The sequence below is a fragment of the Pipra filicauda genome, unplaced genomic scaffold (genome assembly GCF_003945595.2).
Source record: "Pipra filicauda isolate LSUMZ 115617 unplaced genomic scaffold, ASM394559v2 scaffold230_size2164044_pilon, whole genome shotgun sequence".
NCBI lineage: Eukaryota > Metazoa > Chordata > Aves > Passeriformes > Pipridae > Pipra > Pipra filicauda.
The window spans coordinates 815535-831169 of record NW_024104344.1 but is presented as its reverse complement, the minus strand read 5'-3'; the positions used below and the strand labels follow the sequence as shown (position 1 = coordinate 831169).

The 15635-nt window shown below is 42.3% G+C and overlaps 1 long non-coding RNA gene across 1 annotated transcript in view; it reads left to right on the top strand.

The window, feature by feature from the left end:
• Nucleotides 1–315: 315 nt before the first annotated feature.
• Nucleotides 316–15635, top strand: part of LOC120323306 — a 32800-nt gene continuing 17480 nt past the window's right edge. The window contains exons 1-2 of the long non-coding RNA XR_005563634.1: nt 316–607; nt 2087–2138. This is a non-coding gene — a long non-coding RNA (uncharacterized LOC120323306). The remainder of the gene's footprint in view (nt 608–2086; nt 2139–15635) is intronic.

The following is a 15635-nucleotide window of genomic DNA, read 5'->3' as shown; positions in this document are numbered from 1 at the left end:
TCCCGAGAAGCAGGGCTTTGGTACACGTGATGGTTTCTCAGTAGGCAGCCATTAGACAATGAATACCCACCCTCCAGCTCTGTGCCTTAGCTTTTATGTCTGAGCTGACGTCATATGGTATGGAATATCCCTTTGATCAGTTTGGGTCAGCTGGCCTAGTTGGGTCCCCTCCCAGGATCTTGCCCTCAACTAAGGAAGGAATGTTACAGTGCTGATGCTGTGCTCAGCAGCAGCCAAAACACCGGTGGGTTATTAACACCCTTCTAAGCTGCCAAAGCAAAGCACAACACTGTGAGGGCTACTGTGGGGAAATGAACTCCAGCTCAGCCAGACCCAATACATTAGGTCAAAAACTTTCAGAAAATATTATTTTGCTGTACTGTATTTGGTTTTGCCAGGAAAATTGAAGGAAAAAAGCTACCTTAAGTGCAATGCCAAGGCTCTCTTTGTCAACCAAAGCGCTTGTCTTTGGTGCCTCAGTTCACTTCCCAATACAAGGAAAAGAAAGACTTCATTTATCCTGTGCTCCAGCTGGCAAGGTTTCCCAGTTGCTCCATCTCTAGGATCAAAGACTGTGACCAATACTGCTAAGAGAGCCTGTGTAGCTGTAAGTATTCACAGAAGCCTCATTTTTCATGAAATGGATAATTTTGTATATCTAGTTTAAGAATCCCTGGAAGATACTTTCTCAAAAAAGGTAATTAGCTCTGAGCCCTCTGTGCCCTCCTGCAATCTGATGTTTCTCCTGTCATGTATCTGGGTTGAATAACTCATGGCAATGTATCTTCCTTTAGGCTTTTTGGAATGAAGTAGTGACTGCCAATCCTATGAGGAAAACTCTCACTGTAGAAGAGCAAAACACACATAAATACACAGACTTATAAGAAAAGGAAGGTTAAAGTCTGTCTAAAGGACGGACTTTGCATTAAAAGATCAGAGGCCAAATGCAGCATTTATGTCATCACTTCCTTAAATAACTCTAGCAACTGATGGACTGTCTATGGTATTACTTTGAAATAGCTTTCTAATGCTTCTCCTCACACCATTTTGCCCATATGTCCTTTTGTATATATATATGTGTGTGTGACAGGAGACACTACTTCATTACGCTTTCAGGTCCTTGCTGTACTGACAGGTTAGAAGCAAGCCTCCATCTGACAAGCCAGACATTCTAAACTACTTCAGACAAATGTATCCGTATCTCCCTTGCTAAAAGAGCAAAATCCTTTTTGAATTAATATTGAAGCAGGCTTACTGTGAAAGAGGCATAAGTTCCAGGTGCCACTAATGAAGGTGACAGTTTCAGTGTTCATCAGATAGATTCAGATGTTCCAAATACATAATTAAGAATAGGTGCAAAGGCAATAATGACCTAAAGAGGGGCAAACTGATTACTATAACCTACTTCACTACAAAAGAAATAAGAACATTGGATTGTTTCCCCTGTAAAATGACAGCTTTTGTTCTGTCTATAGTGTGCTTTTCTGCACTAGGCTGACAAGAAGTCTTTTCTCAGGTTGATAGCTCCATTATTTGTTATTATTTCTTTTTAATATCAAAACAGTGCTGTAGTATCTCAGACAACAGTGCATATAAGCTACTACCTATAGGGTCAGAAAGCCTTCTGGGTTTTTCATCTGTTGTGATATAGTAGGAGATTGTAACTGGCATCACTACACTCTGAAACAGTCCATAGGAAAGTCATCTCATAACATCTATGATAGGACAAGTAGAAAATATTTCAACGCCTGGACCTGTCTTCTCATCAAGACAATGATACACTATAACCTTGGAAAGGGTGAAATTAAAGTTTATTTCTAATAACCCATAGGCAAAAGTAAGTAAAATAACTTGAACAAACAAAATATATTGATTTTTCACATTTTTCTGTTCCCTTTTAAACTGGTTGGCAGTGACTGCTTCTTTACTCTTTTTTTCAGAGCACCAACATACACCATCACCTTTAGTTCCCTAATCTTTGCTGGCTAATGATTCCTACAGCCTCTGGGCTGAATTGCCTTCCATTATTCTGGTCTCTCCTGTATAGTTATACAGAGATTTTACAAAATTTCATTTTAATTTACAGGCTTTGGCATATTTATCAGCCACAGACTGCAAGTTTGGTTTCCCGGAAAGAGGTATGTCCATTTCTTCTTATTTTGGTGTTTTGGAGTTTTTCCCAACTTTTTTTTTTCCACTTTTAATCTGTAAAGCATAGACTTGACAAACACTCTCAAAATTCCCTGCATTCCCTCTTCTTATGGAGCAGGAGAGTGTGGGATATTTGCAGGAAAATGGACACATTATGAACAATCCATCTTTTTAAGAAGCACTGGGCCTCGCTTGGCATAGCTTTGGAGATTACAAGCTGTGTGAAAACTCTTTGTTTATACTTGCAAACTGTGTGAAACTATGCAATGTTTATAGTTGTTAGCTGTGTGAAAATCATCTGTTTATAGTTAAAAGTTGTGGGAAAACTGGAAATAAAGGGACACCTGGAAAATCTCGGAAAGCCCCTAAAGGTGGATCGATAGGAGGGACTTTGGGTGGCACGAATGATGTCAGAGCACGTGGGCAGAGCACCAGAACCAATGAACTGAAGGCATGAGACGCGTGCACAGACTGAGCTATCCGATCACCTTGCTGTGATTGCGTATCCAGAAAAAACTAAACTGTATAAAAGTTAACTCATTTAAATAATAAATTGAACATCCTCTGATCATATTGATCGTCTGCGTGTGTTCCGGAACTCCTGCCGTCCATAGATTTCAGAGATTGCTGAGAAACATTCACCACAGCAGTCCACAGTATTTTATTCCTCCCTGTTGGTCTTCACTGTGTTATTTCCTTCCTTTCTCCAGAGGCAGATTCTGAGTAGTCAGAACAATGCCGATTTAATTTTCTAATCAGAAGTCTTTAATAATAATAACCCACAAGCAAGCCTCCACGGAGTCACTGCCATGGCTCAGCAGAGAACAGAGCTCAAAGCAACATTTGTTGTGTCAGAATATCCAGTTACGCAGTCAGCTGTGAAACCAGTGCAGTAGCAGGCTGGTTTCTGTGGGTTGCATTCCCAGCTATCCCTTCTTTTTAATTGCTCAGTTTTAATCACTTCAGCTCAGCCCCAGTAGTTAACCAGAAGATTCCTACACCAAACGAAAATCTCCAAAGTATAACTCATAAAGCAATGCCTCAGCACCATCTGCGGCGGAACCTTGTCTGCGAGAGCACACCCCAGCAAAAATTACCGATGGGAGGGGGTGGGTGCTCAGGTGACCATAAAGGCATGTCTAACACAGAAAGGCCACTATAGTGCAGATGCTGGGAACTGCTGTCACTATTTTTGCAGTACGTATCTTCAGTACCAGAAAGGACATCTGTAGTCCGTTTGACACACTTTACAAGCTTCATTCTGCAGCTCACATGTATGAGAAGTTACATTATTTTCTAAAGCTGCATGCAAATCAAGCCAGTTATTGATATTGAGAAGGGTACACTAATCCAAGTGTGGTATATATAGGGAACCCTTCAATTTAGTACTGATGAGTGAAACTCTAAAAGGCACAAGGATGAGGAGTGTACAGAAATGGTTTTCAGTTGCATTCACAAACCTTGTCCTCAGTCAGCTTCATGTGGCATTTCCTTATATGTTTAAGGGTCTAGTCACCAGTTTGGTTCTTGTCATGAGACTTCAAACAACTGAACTTCTCAAAAAAATTATACCAGCATTAAAGAAGTAATCTATACCAACAGTAGCAAAAAACCTGCTGCAGGCCTAAAATGCATTCCATTTCCAATCCTTTGAGACTCCCTATAGGACAGCATGAATTTTTTTCACTAAGCAAATCAGAATTTGACTAATGTTCACATCATAGCAGGTCCACTTCTAGACAACCTACTCAACTGAAAAGAGAAAAGGGGAGATGCTAAAGCATATCTCTTTTAAACTTACTTGGACACTTATTCAGCATAAATACATGAGTTTAAAAACATAGAATCATAACCACTGAATGGTTTGAGTTGGAAGGGACCTTAAGGCAACCCCCTTTCCACTAGACCAGGTTGCACAAAGCCCCATCCAACCTGGCCTTGTACACATTGAGGGGTGGGGCATCATCAGCTTCTCTGTAACCCCATCACAGAAGGTTACTAAATTTGTCAGGCACAATTTGACTTTAGTGGCACCATGTTATCTGTCACCAAACTCTTCCTGATTTTCCATGTGCCTCAGCACAGTTTTCAGGAGGATCTGCTCCATGATCCTGCGAGGCACCCAAGTGAGACTGATTGGCCTGTAGCTCCCTGGGTCTCCCTTCTTCTCTTTTTTAGAAATGGTAGTTATATTTCTTTTTTCTAGTCAGTGACAACTTCACTTTTCAAATATGATGAATAGTGGCTTAGCTACTTCCTTCATCCCTTTCATCAGGGCCCACCGATATATTCACCAAATCCTATGAACTTGTGCACCTTCAGGTTCCTTAGATGGCCTCAAACCTGATCTTCTCCTACAACAGGCAGTTCTTAATTCTTCCTTGCCTTTGGCAAATATGGTGGTATGGCTGAAGCACTTGTCAGTGAAGGCTGAGGCACAAAAGTCGAGTACTTCAGCCATCTCCATGAACTGGGCAACCTGGTTTCCCGCTTCCTTCCAGTGAAGGCCTACATTTTCCCTAGTCTCCATTTTATCACTGATGTACCTGTAGAAGCTTTTCTTGCTGCCCTTGATGTCCCTGGACAGATTTAATTTTATCAGTGCTTTAGCTTCCCTAACCTGACTCCTGGCTTCTTGGCCAATTTCTGTGAAGGTAGCCCCTGTAAGCTTCGTTTTTGAAGTGGAGTGGATTCAAGAGTTCCTTGTTCTTCCTGCCGTTTTTGTCTGACTTTCTCTTTGTTGGCATGCATCTCTCAGTAGTTTGGAGGAGAATATGTGATGTCTACAAGTCACTGAACTATGTCCAATTTAATACAAATTTCTCTCTAAGGGAACTGAGTAAACTGTGCAGCTTGTATGTTGGCATAAATATTCATGAATTGCTAAGAAAGCTAATAGGATCAATAGGAGTGCAACCTAAAAGACTACATCTCTCCTAGTAAGCAAGGATCCAATCCTGTTGACAGCCAAGTGAAGAAAACAGTTTGTCATTGCCTCTCTAAGAGTCAGGGCAGGGAACGAAATTGCACAGAACTACTCCGCAGCCAGTGTTGTAGTCTGAAAGGAGCACTCAGCTTGGGAATCACATAGGGGCTACCAATAATACATAGGTCTAGTGAGAAAAAGTATCTTGCCATCTAAAAGCTGCAACAAAATAATTTTACAAAACTGCAAATGGAAAACACAAGTACAGATCTGAGTTAAAAATTAATGTTCCCCCACTCCTTTTACTGCTGTTTTTTTCCTTTTCACTCCACTGGACCTTTGAACTGAAATGGCTGCCTGCACAATTCTCTACATTGTGCTTTACCCTTCTGCTTCTCTGAGGGTCTTCTGTATCTCGCTCTGCACCACTACTGGCAGAAGGCTCCCACAGCTTCCTTTGTCATTCCCCTCAGTTTCTGTCATATCACATGAATGTTCTCTGGAGCATGGAAGAAGAGACTCTTCCAGCTCTAGTGACCAAGGACACCCCATTTTGCTCACTGTCACTCCGGTGATGAGTATGCCAGTGTTTACTGCCAGTAGAACACTGTCCATATTCAGAGCCCCATTATGGAACTCCCACATGCAGGGACCACAGAATACCCTCCAGACATTTGAGTTCAGCTCTCCCTTGTCTTGATAGGGCACACAGGGGCAGGGGCTGGCTGCATGCTGCCTTGAGCCTCCTGCAGTCAGTTGTGGGTAGTTCTTTGGTTGACCAACCCCCCTGTGAGCTTCAGAACCTATACAGGCAGAGAAGCCAGATAGGGTGCATGACGAGGAGTGTGAGGAGAGCAGGCACGATGTGCTGGGCCCCTGAGGGGCCACAACCCACCCACAATGGGGCTACTGTTGGGACCAAAACTCGGCTGTCAGCAGGAAAGGGTCTGATAGGATTAAGCAGCCGGCCTTGAGCAACAGGAGCTAAGAGAAATTCCTTCATCTGAGGACCGACCGGATGCTTCATCATAAGACTCATTAATATTTAGCTATTTTCCTGTCTCTTTCAGCAAGATATGAAAGACTTTGTGATGATGATGTCAGACGATGTAGAAACCCTTTTGTTCTCTTCCCCCCATGTGGTCCTCGCTTCAGGAGAATATTAACCACCTTGTGTAATTGCAATAGAGAATTGTGTAATCCTCTAGTTAGCATAACCCATCCCCTAGTTAGCACAAACCATCTTCTTCATTAACATGTCCTGCCCACCTGACCCTTATATTGCGTGTCGCGTGTTCAATAAATATTCCAGCTTCTACCGCTGACCTGCGATCGCGTAGTTTTATTGACCACTTACATCTGCTGAACATTCAAACTTGTCCACCTACATCTCTGCTCTTTTATAATCACTAGGCCTTCTGAAGTTCACTTTGCATTGAGCCTTGCTCTTGCGTAAATGACAGGTTTTGTGCCTGTAATGTCAACAAATCTGGAAAAGAAGCTATCATTTTGAGGAAGACAGATAAACAAAGTTGCCAGGTGTGTTACTAGGACTATTCCCACACTCTTAAAAGTTGGTCTGATTTGTCAAAGCCCCATCCATGTTACAGGCGTGCACTTTTAAAGTGAGAGAGAAGAAGGGGGAAAGATAAAGGAAGACAAAATGTTTTATTGGCTTCTGGAAGCAGAGAGATTTTTATAAAATCTCATAAATAGTTCTGTTCCCAGTGTATGGACTTACAGAAAGATTTTTTTTTTTCTATTTCTGCTTACAGACATCTGTTCACATTTTCTGGTGGGAATTCTGGGATTTAAACAGCCATCTGCTTCCTACTGTAGCAGTTCAACAACAAAGGGTATTTTTTTCAACTAACAAATAAGAATCTTTGACTAATATAAAGGCACAGTTATGAACATATGCTACTTTTTCCTTTTAACCTTAGTCAATATATTTTTTTCTGTCCATTTAGATTACACCAATATACCAAAACAAACTGAATAACTTGTTCAAGAAACTGAAAAACTTGTTCAACCTCTCATTCAGTGAGCTGAAACTTTAAATAAAACTTCAGGTGTGCTGCTATTGTACTTCTGCATGAGCGTGTTGCTGAATTCTGCAGCCTTGTACTAAGGCTTATTTGTTTGAACAAGACGGGGAAAAAACTACATGGCTTGTACAATAGAAAGCAAAGCACACTCAACATGTCTAGGAAGCAGAAGGCATCTGGAAACTTCAGAGCTGTCTGTGTGTACTGTTCTGCTAAAGTCTAACCGGTCATCATGAAATATGAGACTAGCAAAGCTAGACAGTTTCTGATATGTAAGCTTGTCTCTGCAATAATCAGAATAGGCATTCTTTATGATAGGTTTATGGGCAACATGTTGTGTATTAACTTCCTATAAGTGGTACATGCTAAATATAATATTGAAAGGGTCAGTCTTCCCCTTTTCCCCTCCCACCAAGGGCATTCAGAGTATTATTAACAGTGCTTTGTATTATGTGAATAATCATATTACACTTCCAAGATATAATCTATCCCTGAGCACTAAAGATCTTCAAGGATTAACTCTGAGACAGATCTCCACTTAAAGTAGGTAACATATGCATTATATATACACTTAATGAACTGAAATGAAGCTGGAAGTTACTGTCAATACAGATGAGATCAAACCCAAGAAGAGCTAAGATGACCTGGACGAATTTATAGTGACAAAAATGGAATAGAATACAAGGTCATGAACAGGAATTTCTGCCGTACAGTAAGCATGTATTAAACAGAAGCTATAGAGCTACTCATTCAATAATTCTGATCCTGGGATACAATTTTAAGTTGTACCCAGATATGTACTTCCACTGGTCACATTAGGATGTCTGTGACCCTTGTAATGTAGAGTATGTTCATTTTGTTACTGCACTTGGGAAAGATATATTCCAAACAAACCAGAGAAGAGATAGAATGCTAACAAAAGAGTGTAACTCAAAAGAGTGTACACTCAAAAGAGTGTAGCCTCTGACTTACAGGCAAGACTTAAAATTAAGTTACCACTGGCTAAAAGGAGGTTAAGAAGAGATGAGTTTGTTCTCAATAAATTCAGCAGGAAACAAGCAGCAGGAAGAGTAAACTGTGACATAGGCAGGAAGGTGATGTTGGCACAAGAGCAATAGGTATAAGCTAGCTATGAAAATAATTTATAAACTATATTAAGTTCTGGAATAGTTTTTCAGTGAGAGTGGCATAAACAAAGAGCAACAGTCTTCAGAGAGACTTCAATCAGTTTATGAATGGGATTAAATACTGTATTTTATTACAATGACCCACAATGACTTCCCCCCAGAATTTGGGGGAGCTGTCACTCCTGCCCTTCTGTGATCTGGAGAAAGACTGGGAAATTCTTTGCGATGGGCTTGTCTTCAGACCATAAAGGTACATGTGTTGTCTGTTGTGAAGAACTCTACCATAGATTTCACTATTTCTCTCCTCATTTTTTCTTTTTTTTCTTTCCCTTTCCCTTGCCCTCCCCCTCCCCTCCCCTCTCCTGTCCTTTTTTTTTCCTTTCTTTTTTTCTCCTTTTTTGTAGGCTCCATTTGCAGTTACATCTCTTCTCTCCAACAAACATTACAAGGTTTTTTTGGCATATATCTCCTCTCCTCCCTGAACCTTTTCTTGTCCAATTTCACAAAACTAGGATCCTACCATATTAAATCTTATACTTCTGTTGCTGTGGGTAATATGTGATACAGATCCATATTTGATCTTACTTATACCAAGTGTTTGTTCAAAAAAATGAAACGAGCCCATCTTAATATGCCAGATTTTAAAAAGTGTAGATTTGTGACATTGTTGAGGACAAAACCTCCACAGTCCACTAATTTGATGAGCTTGACCTTGGCAAACATAATCCAATTCAGAATCTCGAAACACAGTGAATGCTATCTGATTAAAGGTTTTTTTCATTACAAATTCCAGTAAGTTTGTTGCTGTGGACAAACTTAGTGGGGCACAAAGTTTAAAGCATCATGGACAGTCTTATATGAAAGGTCAACGGGAGAAAAATAATTTTTTTTGCTCTCAAATAATCCATTGACAGGTCATACCTTTATGTGGCTTTTACAACCGTATATCCAGGTGAGATTTGGTTGGGCTTTGTGTTGTCACTCCAAAGTGTCCCATTGCTAGAAATTTCTGCATATGGTCCTCTTTCCAGATCAGCTTCAGTTATGAGTGACGCTAGTTCTGCCACAATTAGAGGACTGCCACGGCCCGAGGGAAAAGGGATAGGGATGCGGCACCACACAAAAGGGTTCAGAACCAGTTAAAAGTCTGGGTACAATGCCACTTTATTAGGGAAAAACAGGGACTTATATAAGGTATGGGCAAGAGGAGGTTCCATAACTGGGGAGGAGCACGGGATTGACAACCCAGGGTGAAACAGGATTGGGAGACAGGGGAAAGGTGGGTGTGACTTAGGGGTATCCAAGGGAAAGGACCAATGGAAGCTCACTCTGCCCAACTGCAATCAGTGAGAGATGAGCGGAAAAACCAGGGGAGAACAAGGGAGTAAACAACTTTTGGCGGGAAAAAACTAAGGGCAAGTACAGACAAGCCCTGAACCATATAAACCATAGGGAATAACATTGGGGTACATTAAACTGGGTATAGAACTGGTAACAAACTGGGGAATAACAGGTCAGTACATGAAATAACAGTCTCTCCAGGCCTGGAATCATTCCCAGTCCGATTTTCTGTCCTCCTCAGAGGACCATCTTAGAGAAGGGATGTTCCTATCTCCTTGGAAATGGGCATATAGCATAGAATTCTGAAAGTACCTACTGGCTTCTGAGGAGTTAGCTGGGATTTTATAAAAGCACCGACTCTTTAAAAGATCTGCTCTTTTATTACCGACAAGACCATCCAAAAATAATTATTAATTTTTAACTCTTGGTCACTGATATTTAAAAATTGTCTTCCTCTCTGTCCACACAAAACCTTATTAAAGTTTTGTCCACTGGCAAGTGGAGCAGCTTGTCAGTCAGAAGACTGTCACTCTGGAGTCACTTAAAATCAGTGGATGTCGGCCAGAGGGTTTCGAGAGCCCTCTCCTACTGGTATTAGAGCTAGAAGATTAGGTACATGTCTTGTCTAGGTACATCTCTTCGATGTTGGGCCTGGAGAGAGGAAATGGGAAAGTGACCTTTTTACTGCACATAGAATAAACAAAAATATTTAGGAGGGAAATGGTAAGCATCTGTTTCAATGAGCAAAACAAGACAATTAAAAGGAAAAAAAAAAGCCCCAAAGAATTAAAAGTAATATTAGATGAGACCAGTCCAAGATGTTGCTGGGATCTATGTACATGCACAGAGACCCTGACGCTGAATTCTGAGTGGCTACTTAAAATTAACTGTCATTTCAAGACCACTAAAGTTGTCCATGCAAATCCACGTTTAATATCCTACTGAGATGCATTTAAAACCCATTAGCAAGATAATATTCATATGCCTCATAGAAAGGACATGAAAAGAGTAGATTTTTAAAGAGCTGAATGGTCACTGATTTTCCTGGGAGCTTGCCTGAGGAAGGACAGAAATAACATTTCACCATTTCTGTCAAACTGGGCTAAAGGGGCAACCTGTTTTGGCAAATAAGTCTTGTCAAAGAAGCAAGTCTTTGAATTCCTTTCTCTCAAGGAATTCCTCTCAAGCTACTGCTACGAAGTTAAACACTTTTTTTCAGTAGAAACCCATTTACTCAGCTTTCCATTGCTGGAACAGACTATTCAAGGTGTGTCTTAGGAACAGGTCAGAGTATGAGGTCACACTTCTTTATTTGTATCTGAGTGCTTCCTAATACATCTTACTAAAATGTCTAGAGCCTGATCCCTTGCTGGTGATCAGAATTTTTTTATTAGTCTAAGCAAGGGAGCTTTGGCTCTCTCTTATTGGTTTACCTTTGATACACCAACTCAACAGAAGAAGGAGAGTCTCTTAGACTTTAACCAATTTATTTGCTATCACAATTAGTTTTACTTGTCTCCCTAAACCCAAAGACTGTATGTTTTCCAGTACATCACTTTTTATCCTCTGTTTTTAACTAAAGCTGACAAATACTATGGGGAATAGATTTTTGTAACCGATTTCCCTATTGCGTTCTTATGTTCCTTCAATATTTTTACGTGTGGTGATCTCTCAATGTTATTGTCTCATTTGCTTTATATAACCAGCATTCTTGCCCCACCACTGTTTTAACCCTTCTCTGATAGAGAGTTGAAAGAAAACCAAAAGAGAAACAGGGCTAAGTCCTTGAAATCTGGAGAGGGGAGGGAGTTCTTTCTCCCCTTTTTCCTGTAGTCCACCACTACAGGAGTTGTGCAAAATAAGGAATGGACACCATTTCTGTGAGTGAGATAGTATTTACTTCAGGATTTTCACTTAATTTAATACCAATTAACAAACTTCAAGTTACTGATTTGGGTATTGAAAAAAACCAAGACGACAAACAAATAAACACTTATGGAAACATTTTTCTTCTCCTTTCCCTAGGCTCAGTTTCAGTCCAGTACCTCTCCTCCCCCCTTTCTACTCTCAATTCCTCTTGTTTTTACCGTAACTTATGTTCAGTTCTCTCTCAATTCCCTCTGTGAGGTAACAAGTGGTGCTGAAGGCTGGGGTCAGTGTATAATGGTTTCTTTCAGCTGCTTCTTGCTCCTTACTCTTTTTCGCCTCCACTGCTCCGTGCATCTTACTTAAAAAACACAGAACCTGTAAGGTCACAACAGTTTGAATAAATATCCATTACAATCTCAATCCTTTATTTCTACACACTAGACTATGTAATAATGCAAATTCACATCACAGACTTATGGCCTTCTTTGTGCAAGACTCACAGCCAAGAACATTGCAATAGTTTCATTACACATGCATTACAAATTCCACTCTTTGTCACTGCAAGGGGGTATCTCCTTTGCAAGAGCAACAGGATTGGGCCATCACTGATCCCAAGGTCATCTTGCATTTGTTGGGGCAGTTTATATAAGGGAAACAGCCCCCAAGTTAGGCAGATCAATGTTTTCTTAAAATCATTATCTGTCCCAGCAATATCACTTTGGTTGTGACCAGGGGGATGTTGATCTCTTTTCCCAGAAAATGTGAGGGGTTGACCCCAAAAATCCATTCTCCAAGCTCCCCCCACAATTTGCCTCAACACCAAAGAGAAGTTTTCAGACAGGCACACCTCAGCATGGGGGAACTATATTACAATTTATTACTACCACACTAAATACTATAGAAACTAAAGAGCAAATAAATACACAGTATTAATAATAATCCCTACCACCCCTGGACCCTTCCACATCAGTTCAGGAGAAGTTTTCCGGGCAATAGTTAAAAGTCTCTCTCTTATTAGGGTATTAGGGAAGGGATTTTCTTGCACCCCCACCAGCCCTCAGCTCCTGCTGAGGTCTCCTCCTGAGCTGCAAGGGAAACACTTGCATCATCAGGTGTTCATCACAAAAGGTCCAGGGAGTCAGCTTTTGAGTTCTTTCCCCAAGGTTCGTGAAGGTTTCCTCCCAGAGAGTAAGATATTCACTCTCACTCTCTAGGTTGCAGGCTTCTGGGTCTCACTCAGTCTTTTTTACCCCAAATAGTTTTCACCAAAAGTCCTTACCCAGAAAAAGCCTGCTGGTTTGGCTTTCTCTCTGTTTTAGCTGCTGCAGCTTCAGCTCAACTTGCCACGTGACAAGGGGAGGCCATTCCCCGCATTCCTCATCCTTCGGTTTTCGGCTGCCCTCTTCCAAACCTCACGTAGGGCCTCCTCCAAGCCCTTTGGCCTGTCTCCCAGGTTGCAGGTTTCTCTCTCTCGCTTCTGCCTAGAGTTCTTCCAGCCCTGCATATCGTAGCTGCTTCTCCAGACCCAGACCACCCCCGGCCCATCTCCTGGCTCGGCTCCAGTGCCGAGTCTTAAGTCCACGTCACTACCTCTCCTGGGCAGTGGGGGAGAAAAAAGCCCCCTAGCCTTGGCCACAGGCACCCGGTCCAGCTAATATACTGTCCCGGGCTTCCCACAAGGGGCCGGAGGCCTCCGTCCTCTCACCTCATGGTCTCACACTCACACACATAACTGCCAACAACTTCCGGCTGTTGTAATATCTAATTTTCACAGGGGTGAAAAAACAGCTCAGATTGGTCCCTCAGTGGAAACTCAGCTGGGACCAACCATTTCTAGCCCCCTCCCCGGGGAGCAGCTCAAACCAAGACAGTATCCCAGTAACATCACTTTGGTTGTGACCAGGGGGATGTTGGTCTCTTTTCCCAGGTAACAAGCAATAGGACAAGAAGAAATGACCTCAGGTTGTGCCAGGGAAGGTTTAGACTGAATATTAGGAAAAAGGGCTGCCGTAGCCTGTGGAGGTCAAAAACTAAGTGATCCCAGGTCGAGGGTAGAAGTGTTTTTAATACAGGGTTTGTTCTTGAAAACTTTTATTCAGTCTAAACACCTCTGCAAATGAGCAACTGCATTTAACTCAGGGTCATGTGTCTTCTGTTTTTTATCTGAGGGTGCTTATGCATATATGAGATAATGTGGTTTCTGTATTTTTTGAGCAAACCAGAACATACCAATGATCATACATTCACACGTTTACATGCTTTCACATAAACTTTCATACATGATGGCCATCACCATGCTCTCACACAAACAGACTTTTGAGTTTTATTTTACTGTGTCTTCTGATTATGAAATGAGTAATTGGTGCTCTTGTTTCTTACCCTTAGAATAACAATATCTAACTATGTGTTTCTTTGGTCCTTGAATTACTGCTTTGATGAGAATATAACCTGTAAAATAGATTCTGCCTCGTGTTCAATTTGAAATTCAAAAAACACATAATTTCTTCATAAACATTCCTATAGTTCAGAGGTTATATATACACTTCCCCTATTTTCAAAGCAAATATTCATCTACCGATGTTAATTTGCTTGGGATCTAAAGAGAACTTCTCATAGTTATTGCAAACCCTAGTAAAAATTGTCACAAATACAAAAACTTCATTCTACTAGGGACTGCCATCTAGATGAACAATTTAGAAAACAGTTAGCAAGGTTACTCTTGAATTTGTTTACATTATTAGACATCATCACTTATTTAAACAAAGACTTACTGGTTGAGGTATCTGAGCTAATTAATAAAATCTTTGTTATGTCCAGGCATGCATCTGAAAACAATTTTGGCTATTAGCTATGGAAGGGTGTCTTAGTCAGCCTTGCTTTGTTCCAGTTGTTTGCTTTCTTTCCTTCCCCCCCCCCCCACCAGTTTTTCTGTCTTGGGTGGGGGCACGGGGGGGCTGCCGGACCACCTCTCCACTGGCAGCACCCTGCCCGCCCTACACACACAGAAACTGAAACAGTCAGTTAATTAGCACATGAACAAAGAGCTTGCAAAAGAACAAAAACCAGCCCTTAATATAGCCAACTCAGGCCGCAAAGAAAAAAGGAAGGGAGGGGTGGCACCGCTCTGCTGGTCCCTGGGGCCAAGCTCTCACGGCTCCATGTCCCCTCCGCCTGCCAGACTCCCCACAAGTTTGCAGTAGAGATCCTCTACGGCACAGTGGTGGCAGAGATGTGGGCACCCCCAACCAGGTTGAAGCAGGGCAGGTGGAGGCTGTACCTGTTCACATCGCTGGGGAAAGAGGCAGGCGACTGGGTGGTGGCGGCGGGCAGGGCCATGAGCACCATTAGGGGTAGCTGGGGCCGCACCCTGCACTGCTCCGCACTGCCCCATGGGCCATTCCCCACACTGATGGACCTGACGCCACTGCTGACGCGAATCCCCCCCGCCCCGCCACCCCATCCACTGCCCTCACCATCTTCACCGGGGACTGTCCAAGCGACAGGGCCGGGCAGGGGCAACATCTTCATGCTCCCATCCCGCTGCCTCGCTCAGCTCTCTGAGTTCTCTTGGCTGCATCATGGCTCCACCCACCATGGTGGTGTGGTGCGCAAGTTGGAAATGCCACAGTGCCACGTTGGATACATGTGTCTTGCGCGCAGAGCCTCTGCCACTAATCCCAGTCCATGCTCTCACCGTACCGTCAGAAGCTCACCGGTACCTCTTGGTTGCTCCCACTGTGTGGACACTATGTTGGCCGTCTGTGGCTCTCTCAGTTTTCCGCCACCTGGATCCCAGTGATCCTCATTAGGGTCCTGGGCAGCAAGGGCTTTAGATGCATTCGGGAATGCCGGAGTAGAGGGATAACCACCATTCTGTGGCCCCATTTCCCTATGTGATGGTGCAGATAACTCGCCTAATGACAGTTTGGGGAAAGCGCTTTCTTCTCCTGCCATATCTTGCGGCAAACAGTCAAGATGGTTATCACTAGTTTTGGAGGAGTGTTTTTTAAGAGTCTCAAAGACTGTCCTCCATGGCCCAAGAAGTTCTGATGCTTGTTTATCATTCCGATTGCAGTGAGCCTGCAAGGATTGTTCATCAGTCTTTGAGCCATACTGTTTAAGCAGGTGCTTCATGACCGAATAAGCGTGGCTTTGATCAGAAGACAGCTGCAC